Source organism: Helianthus annuus, chromosome 11 (genome assembly GCF_002127325.2).
Source record: "Helianthus annuus cultivar XRQ/B chromosome 11, HanXRQr2.0-SUNRISE, whole genome shotgun sequence".
Classification (NCBI taxonomy): Eukaryota; Viridiplantae; Streptophyta; class Magnoliopsida; order Asterales; family Asteraceae; genus Helianthus; species Helianthus annuus.
In genome coordinates this window covers 66,599,527-66,609,569 of record NC_035443.2, presented here as the reverse complement: position 1 = coordinate 66,609,569, position 10,043 = coordinate 66,599,527, and the positions used below count along the sequence as shown (strand labels likewise).

The following is a 10,043-nucleotide window of genomic DNA, read 5'->3' as shown; positions in this document are numbered from 1 at the left end:
ATGAGGTAGGCATACATGTGGATCCTGCCAAAGTTGACGCCATTAGAAATTGGGCGGCACCAAAGAACCCTTCGGAGGTGCGGCAATTTCTCGGTCTAGCAGGGTATTATCGCCGTTTCATTCAGAACTTCTCAAAGATTGCACAGCCACTCACCTCGTTAACACAGAAGAAAGTAGTTTACTCTTGGGGGACGAAACAGGAGGATGCTTTCCAGCTTTTGAAACAAAGGTTATGCAGCGCACCAATCTTATCTCTACCGGATGGCACTGAGGATTTTGTAGTTTATTGTGATGCTTCGATTCAGGGTCTCGGTTGCGTGTTGATGCAACGCGAGAAAGTGATAGCTTACGCTTCTCGACAGTTGAAGGTTCACGAGAGGAACTACACGACACATGACTTGGAGTTAGGAGCAGTAGTGTTTGCGCTAAAGATTTGGAGGCACTATTTATACGGTACGAAATGCACAATCTACACCGACCACAAGAGCCTTCAGCATATCTTCGACCAAAGAGAATTGAATATGCGACAGCGTCGTTGGGTGGAATTGTTCAATGATTACGAGTGTGCCATCAAATATCACCCAGGTAAAGCTAACGTTGTGGCGGATGCACTTAGCCGCAAAGAAACGAAACCTAAACGCGTTCGCGCAATACAGCTCACTATCCATTCCAGCCTTCCTGATAGGATTCGTACGGCCCAGACTGAGGCATTGAAGGAAGAGAACATTAAAACTGAGGGTTTGCGCAGTATGGAAAAACAGTTTGAACAGAGATCTGACGGCATCTACTACATCATGGGAAGAGTATGGGTTCCTCTGTTTGGTGATCTTAGAGAACTTGTAATGGATGAAGCACACAAGTCACGATATTCTATTCACCCGGGATCGGACAAGATGTATCACGATCTTAAGGTTATGTATTGGTGGCCGAATATGAAAGCCCTCATCGCCACGTACGTGAGTAAATGCTTAACTTGTGGTAGAGTTAAAGCGGAACACCAGAAGCCTTCGGGTCTACTACAGCAGCCAGAAATACCTAAGTGGAAGTGGGAACAGATCGCTATGGATTTCGTTACTGGATTACCAAGAACTCAGGCTGGAAACGACACTATATGGGTGATTGTTGATCGACTCACGAAATCGGCACATTTTCTAGCAATCAAGGAAACAGATAAGTTTTCGCAGCTTGCAGCAGTATATCTTAAGGAGGTAGTTGCTCGGCACGGAGTGCCAACTTCTATCATCTCAGATCGAGATCCGCGCTTTACTTCTGAATTATGGCAGTCTATGCACAAATTGTTCGGTTCGAAACTTGATATGAGCACCGCTTACCACCCACAGACGGATGGTCAGAGTGAGCGCACTATTCAGACACTTGAAGACATGCTGCGGGCATGTGTGATCGATTTTGGGAAGGGATGGGAAAGACACTTGCCGTTAATAGAGTTCTCCTACAACAACAGCTACCACACAAGTATTCAGGCAGCCCCGTTCGAGGCGTTGTATGGGCGGAAATGTCGTTCTCCTCTCTGTTGGGCAGAAGTAGGTGACAGTCAACTCACAGGTCCTGAATTCGTTCTGGAAGCTTCACAAAGTATAGCTCGGATAAGGGATCGAATGGCAGCAGCGCGTGATCGCCAGAAGAGCTATGCTAACAAGCGTAGAAAGCCTTTGGAGTTCGAGGTTAATGATCGAGTTATGTTGAAAGTTTCACCGTGGAAGGGCGTTGTACGCTTCGGGAAGCGTGGCAAGCTTAATCCACGTTACGTTGGGCCATTCAAAATCTTAGAGCGGATCGGTAAGGTCGCTTACAGACTCGAGTTACCTGCGGAATTAGGCAATGTTCACGATGTGTTTCACGTTTCCCAACTAAAGAAGTGTCTGGTTGATGAGACACTAGTTGTGCCATTTCAAGAGCTCAAGTTGGATGACAAGCTGCAGTTTGTTGAAGAGCCTATTGAAATCATGGATCGGGAGGTCAAGGTCCGTAAACACAGTCGAATTCCGATTGTTAGGGTCCGTTGGAACTCAAGGCGTGGACCGGAGTTCACGTGGGAACGCGAGGATCAGATGAAACTAAAGTACCCTCACCTTTTTCCCATGGACAAGGCAGAGTCAAGCAAAACTAGTGAATCTCGGGACGAGATTCCCCTTCAAGTTGGGGATGATGTAACACCTGAGGAAAATCCGCAACGATCTTGAATCGTCACTTCACTCTCTCGTACCTACTTGCCAAATTTCGGGACGAAATTTCCTTCAAGTTGGGGATGATGTGACAACCCGAATTCCCGAGGTTAGTATTATCCTATTCCCCGACTCCTTTGTCGTATTTTCTTATCCTTGGAATCTTGTAAAATCATTGTGCTAGTGGAAATATGTTGCAACTTGTTAATGATCCTCCGACCAAGACATCTTTCAACCGAAGATCCTTCGACCGAAGGATCCAACCTTCGAAGGATCACAAAACATAAGACCTAACTTTCGACCCAAGACTCTATCCTTCGACCAAATATAGGATCCTTCGACAGTCTTTCCAATGGGCTTGGCCCATTCCTGTGATACGTTATATATATGTGAATGCATGTAGGTCGATAGTTAACTTCTAAAAACCCTAGTTCCATTGTGTGTGTGTGACGGCATAGCAGCCCCCTGCTCGAAGATCTCATTCTGTAATCAAGATTCCGGTTAGTGTGATTCTTGTTTGTCTAGAGGATCAAAAACACTTGTGATTATTGGTTTAATTTATGTAGTAACAGCCTTGTTCATGGATTGAATATATATATGCGATTAGGTCGTTACTGATTTCGCAAATGATTGTATTTGGCTTTCAATGTTGATCTTGTTCATAATGATGATGATGAACCGACATGTCCTGTGCTAATGACGTTAGTGAATAATTCTGATATGATAAATGTATATGTGGATTAGATCGTTAGACATTATGCGTTAAACCTTGGTGACTAGTTAGCATGGATATTGGTTTTGATAAAAGTTGTTGTTAGACGACACAACCTAAACCGTTGGGTCAAACTGATTAGACCTTGATACATGTTTACTGTACTGCTTGATGACCATTAGGGTTCCGTTTCGTAACTGATTGGCCGAATGATAATTGCTGAATCATTAACCAGATGATAACAGTTAGATCGCATGATTAGGGTTACTGTAACCGAAGGATGCTGTAACTGATATATCGAAAGATAACTGTGTGTCGAAACATAACTGTGAACTGAAAGATAACTGTTGTAGTCGAAGGATAGCTAGCATAGTCGAAAGGTGACATATGGTTCGGAACATAACATTTGATTCGAAAGATAACTGTGATAACTGTTAGATCGAAGGATAACTGTGAACCGAAAGATATTATGGATTATGAACATACTTTGAATGATGGAATGTGTGCTTGACTAAATGAGTATGCCATGCCTAGTGATGAATGTTGACACTTGTATTCGTGTTCACTAGCTGATGATTAAATGTGAAATGATACGTGTTGGGCTCGTATGCAAACTGATTGTTATGTGTAACTATCATAGGGTTTGGTAAATCACCGTTGTGAAACGAGTAATTAATCCTACCGAGCAAACCAAGGTGAGTTCACTACATTCGAGCATGCGTCCCAGTGGTTGGGGACAGTCAGTGGGTATTCCATGGGGGGAATGAGTCTTTGGGTAAAAACGAGTATATTGGTTAATATTCTCACCTATCATCATTTGTAAGTCCCTCATCGGGTATTAGTTAGTAGCGCTACTTAGGTTTGGCACCCTCACCCCGTGCCTGTAGAGGACGGAGGTGAACTAATGACCCAGTCTGGCCCAGTACTAGATAGGAGTACGTGGGAAGGGCAGTCATGTATTTCAGGAGCCGTCCGTGTTTGGAAATGAGATATTAACAATATTACTTGCATTGGTTATTGAACTGTTTTACATACAACGGGTACAAACGTTTTCTAAAACTGTGAACTCGCCAGCTTTGTCTGATACGTGTGTTACATGCTCGCAGGTCCTTAGGTACTTGGAACGCAGGAACTTGCTGGCTGGAGGGTGCGAGTGGTCATGGTTACATTATTGATTTATTTATCAAACATTTATTTACTTTGGTTGTGTGAAACTTATACATTGTGATACGTTAATGCTTCCGCTGAACTTAATGGTTTCGAACAACTTGTGATTGAATTTTTATTACTATCAATTTATGAAACTTTGTTTGAACTTGTGATTCAATGTAATTGGTGGCTCCTAGCTTGTTGTCACGCGCCTAACAGGGACACTCCCTAGGTGGCAAATTGGGGGTGTGACAAAATTAAACTATAAAAATCAAAAAAGAAAAAGCTCATTCAAAGTAGTTGTTTGATGATCTATGTTTGAAAAATTAATCTTAGGTACCTATGAATTTAAACTAAATAATAGAATATCACATAAAAAAATCCTAGCTATTGTTATCACCACTTCGTTTTAATAATAATAATAATAATAATAATAATAATAATAATAATAATAATAATAATAATAATAATAATAATAATTATAATAATAATAATAATAATAATAATAATAATAATAATAATAACCTAGTTAATCTTGTTAAGGTTTCAAAGAGAGGTTTAAGATATAACTAACCAAGTTAACCTTTCTAAGTTAACCAAGTCTTTAATAGATAAGGGTGTTTTGTAAATTTTTTAAAACTTCAAATTAAAAATGTTGCGCCGCAGGACTAGAACCCGCAATTACCACTGCACCGAGTCTTGAAATCTATATATATATATATATATATATAAATGAGATGTGATGTGGGCTAGGTGGCATTTGAATTTGGCCATTTTTGCTGATGTGGCAACTAATTGTGTTGAGTTTAGGAGGGAAATCACATATGCCTTCTACAATCACGATTTCAATAAAAAAGAGGCGGGATCCGAATGCAGTTGGGTCGGGTCTATGAATTTGGATCTACTATAAATTAATTTTTTTATATGGCTTTACACACTTCAGAACACAAACACAATTAGGGTTTCTTATTGAATCTCTATGCGCTCCTCCATCAATGTGTGAACCTGATTGTAGAACATGGTCCTTCTCCATGATACATCGGAAACATTAATTCTTCAAGCTTAGCCTGTTCGTGTCTAAAGATCAAGGTACGCGTATCTTTTTGTTGTTTTTTTTTTAATTTCTTCTTCGTTGTTCCCTTGATTCTGATTACCTCCGGGCGATTATGAGGAAATCATCTTCCATAAATCGCAAAACTTGATTTCTGGTTCAATCTCAGGTTTGATCATCCAAGGTTTGTATCACAAATCACAAACTCACTTCCCTCAAACCCTAAATCCCAAAATCGCAAACCTGTTTCATCTGTTCTCATCGATTCATCGTTGTATGCAATCAATTATGATAAAACAAGAAACAAAGTAACAAAACTAGGGTTTGAATTGATACCAGATCAACAGTTTCATCATCTTTCCAGTTGGTTAATTCACTGGTTTTTTATTCATTTATTATAGTTATTGAAATAAATTTGTATGCAGTTCTCAAATCTTGGCTCACTTCAATCACATGGATTTGCTAGGAACAGATTCTGGACCATAGACAATAAACCATCTCCAGATACATTCAAGGTCACCAACGGGGTTCTGTTGATTTATTAATAAAGCCGACCGAAGAAGATTTGAAGATATGGCCTCGCAGGTATATTCAAGCTTGATTATCTTGACAAATTGCAGAACATGACACTTTGAAATTAGTGAATATAACATTCATATTCAATAAAACCGTTTATTTTGTTTGCATTTTTTTTATTGTTCGTTAAATTAATTCTTAATTCGTGTTCGTAAGTGATTTGTGGATGAGTCTGAGTATGGTCCAAACTAATATTCCAGTGTTGATTTTTTTATTGTTGATATTTTGTTGATGTCTTGATTGTGTTATCATGTTACTGATATTTTTATTTACAGTCTTTTAGTTTGTTGTTGATGATGATTTACAGTGTTTTGATATTTTTTCATCCGGTATAATGTTTTGTTTTCGGAATATTGATTGTGTTTCTAAAAATAAATAGTTTTTAAATTTTTTTGAACCGTTCCTTTTTATTTTTGGTTTTTGAAGTTTCTCCCATGACTACATTAAGTTTTAAAGCTTATTGAGGAATATTGATATTGATTGTGTTTTTTTAATTTTCAGATATGGATCACATTAACAACACTCCTTCATTTTTAAAGCTTATTGAGGAAGATGACCCAATATTTTTGGTACGTTTATTGGTTTTCTAATTACTAATCATATTTTAAGTAATTATAGATCACATTGACTGATTGTTTCAAAATTTGAATTTTTGAAATAGATAGCAATTATGGATACTTATCAAAGTTGTCTAAATTGTAACGTATTTCCATATTTATAAAGATAGCTTATATTAAAGTTTTAATTGCTTCCAAATTTTGTGTTAGTTTCCATAATTTTCGACAATCACATTATTTTTCAAGTTTCTCATAATTTGGAAAGCTATATAGCATTTGTTTTAAACCTAAATGACCTCTCTGTATGTCAAACTAGGTTCGGTTGTTGACGCAAAAGCCTATTAAACACACAATTATTGAAAACAAACAATCACATTATTTCCAAACATTAAAAGAATTTCATAGATGTTTAAAAAATGTAATTTTTTTTTATTTTAAGCCTATTTTTTGTTTTGTTTGTTATAGGTATGTTATATGTACGAGTATGCCACATGGTTCAAGTTCTCTTGAGTCCTCAGTAAACTTTTTAAATTTTTATTTTTACTTTAAGATATTAAGATATTCTTATTAACTATGCTGGATTTCTTTTTCTCTTTCTTGAGGAGTTGTGAATTAGTTCGCTTTTCAAGTACTTTGCTTCTGAAGGTAAAATCTACAGAGAAAATTACGAGAATTAGATAAACTAACCGACTTTATCTTTTTTTTATTTCATTTATTTCTATTGAAATATGTATAGAAATACAATACTTTATATCATTTTACTATTAGTAATGACACATATTTTTACAGATTGCAATAGAAGTTTAGGATGCAAGTGCACATGTTGATTTTTTTATTGTTGATATTTTGTTGATGTCTTGATTGTGTTATCATGTTACTGATATTTTTATTTACAGTCTTTTAGTTTGTTGTTGGATGATGATTTACAGTGTTTTGATATTTTTTCATCCGGTATAATGTTTTGTTTTCGAAATATTGATTGTGTTACTAAAAATAAATAGTTTTTAAAATTTTTTTGAAACCGTTCCTTTTTATTTTTGGTTTTTGAAGTTTCTCCCATGACTACATTAAGTTTTAAAGCTTATTGAGGAATATTGATATTGATTGTGTTTTTTAATTTTCAGATATGGATCACATTAACAACAGTCTTTCATTTTTAAAGCTTATTGAGGAAGATGACCCAATATTTTTTGTACGTTTATTGGGTTTCTAATTACTAATCATATTTTAAGTAATTGTGGATCACATTGACTGATTATTTCAAAATTTGAATTTTTGAAATAGATACCAATTATGGATACTTATCAAAGTTGTCTAAATTGTAACGTATTTCCAAATTTATCAAGATAACTTATATTAAAGTTTTAATTTCTTCCAAATTTTCTGTTAGTTTCCATAATTTTCGACAATCACATTATTTTTCATGTTTCTCAGAATTTGGAAAGCTATATAGCATTTGTTTTAAACCTAAATGACCTCTCTGTATGTCAAACTAGGTTCGGTTGTTGACGCACAAACCTATTAAACACACAATTATTGAAAACAAACAATCACATTATTTCCAGCCATTTAAAGAATTTCATAGATGATTAAAAAATGTAATTTTTTTTATTTTAAGCATATTTTTTTGTTTTGTTTGTTATAGGTATGTTATATGTACGAGTATGCCACATGGTTCAAGTCCTCAGTAAGCTTTTTAAATTTTTATTTTTACTTCAAGATATTAAGATATTCTTATTAACTATGTTGGATTCTTTTTCTCTTTCTTGAGGAGTTGTGAATTAGTTCGCTTTTCAAGTACTTTGCTTCTGAAGGTAAAATCGACAGAGAAAATTACGAGAATTAGATAAACTAACCGACTTTATCTTTTTTTATTTCATTTATTCTATTGAAATATGTATAGAAATACAATACTTTATATCATTTTACTATTAGTAATGACACATATTTTTACAGATTGCAATAGAAGTTTAGGATGCAAGTGCACATGTTGTGAGCCCTGGTGTGACCACTGATGAAATTGATGTTGTGGTTCATGAAGCAACCATTGTTGCTAGTACGAGCGATTATAAGTAAAAGATTCTACTTTTTACTCCAGCTGCAGGTAAAAGTATTACCACACATGAGGATAGAAGTTTACCTCAAGAACTATGCGTGGAATATAGACATGGTTTTAAATTTAAGGCATGTAATATAGAACTTTCTTTAAAAAAAACTCACATTATTATATGGAATGTTCATACATTCTTTTGTGTTTTCAGTTATAATCTTTGCTCTATGTTTTGTTTATTTCTGCACATTTGGGGTTTCGAGTTTCATTATTGTTATGTGATGTTGTATAGTTTTGAATGGATTGATGGAAATGGGATTGTGTGAAAGAATGAGAATATCATATTAGCAATGGTTCTGGTTGTGGCTGCCTGTGTTGTTAGGGTTTCTAAGGTATGCTCCGAATCATTCATTGATTTTCTTTCATCGGTAATATGATATTCTCATTATTTGTGTTTTTTTTTTGTCGAAGTAGGTTAACATTTGGCAATTGTTCCCTTTATTCGTTGTTTGTTGCAGATTTGGGTTACAAGTTCGTCGGTTCAGTTGTTAATCAATTATCTTACTTAAATATTGACATGGTTTGGTATTAGAAGATTCATTACTTTTTATAAAAGACATATTTTTGATGCTTTCCAGGTTCGAAAATTATTCTATACGTTAGCTTTACTTTTTGTTATAAAAAAGTTAGAGTACATTACAATATTTATTGAAACATATGAAATAAATACAGCCTGCTCATGATGAACCTTTAAATGCTGTTCCTTTTGATTCAAATCCAACTGTTAACATCCAAATTCGGGTCTGTGAAACAAATTATTTAGTCATCTAATGCTTCAATATTTTGTCATTCACCTTATTTTTTCAACTGTTTTTTTACCTTTTTAATTTTATTTTACAGGATTTTGTTTCCCGTACGGGTGATGACGACACGCAGATGTCCAATTTGAACAATAGCATGTTTACTACACTCTCTGGAGCGGATAATTGTTGTTCTTCGAAGATGCTGGAGAATTAACTTAAGCGTAATTTGTGTGATAACCCTCACAATTACAGGTCCTGCACAAATTAATTAACTCTAATTATGTGCTTAATGACTGTGCTTGATTACATCTGACGCTTTAAACTGCTTACTGATTTATCTTATATACATACATGTGCATTTTTTACATACAGTCACTTCAATTATTTCATACAGACTCTTAGTGACAAACCTGAAGCACAAAGCACAGTTAGTACAGTGAGCGAATAACTCAGACACATGCTGACAATGCCAGCACATAGATAGATACTATTTTTAGGCCAGTATGGGCCAGGGATAAAACACTACACCAGTATGGAGTGTAGGGTAGCGAGGACCATAAGACTATGTCACTAGGTGATAGTTTGAGTGCCGGAAAGTGCCTAAAACGCAAGTTAATTACAGAATTCTGCATTTTCAGTAAAAATTCAACTTTTAACACACTCATATTATACAGAATATTGACTAAATGGTCCTGGACACTTTCCTAAGTGTTGGAATTATTTTGGTTACAAAAAGATGCACAAAAAACGCTATACGGGACAATTAAACGCTTTAACGGAACGATACGAAACCGAACAACTAGACATTACCCGAGACATGAAAATATTGTTAGAAATATTATTTTATCATTTTATATTATTTATGGTCACAAAAATCCCTATACACCATGTAAACATGGCATGCACCCGCTATACTCGGAAATACCCTTAACCTTCTAACTTATTTCCCACTAGTTACCAAA

At 35.5% G+C, this 10,043-nt stretch overlaps 1 long non-coding RNA gene across 1 annotated transcript; it reads left to right on the top strand.

Annotated features, from left to right (window-relative positions):
* The first annotated feature begins 6,195 nt into the window (after positions 1–6,195).
* Positions 6,196–7,053, top strand: LOC110920811. The gene is made up of 4 exons (XR_002581929.2): positions 6,196–6,240; positions 6,694–6,745; positions 6,831–6,873; positions 7,018–7,053. It is a non-coding gene; the product is annotated as an uncharacterized LOC110920811 (long non-coding RNA).
* The last annotated feature ends 2,990 nt before the right edge of the window (positions 7,054–10,043 follow it).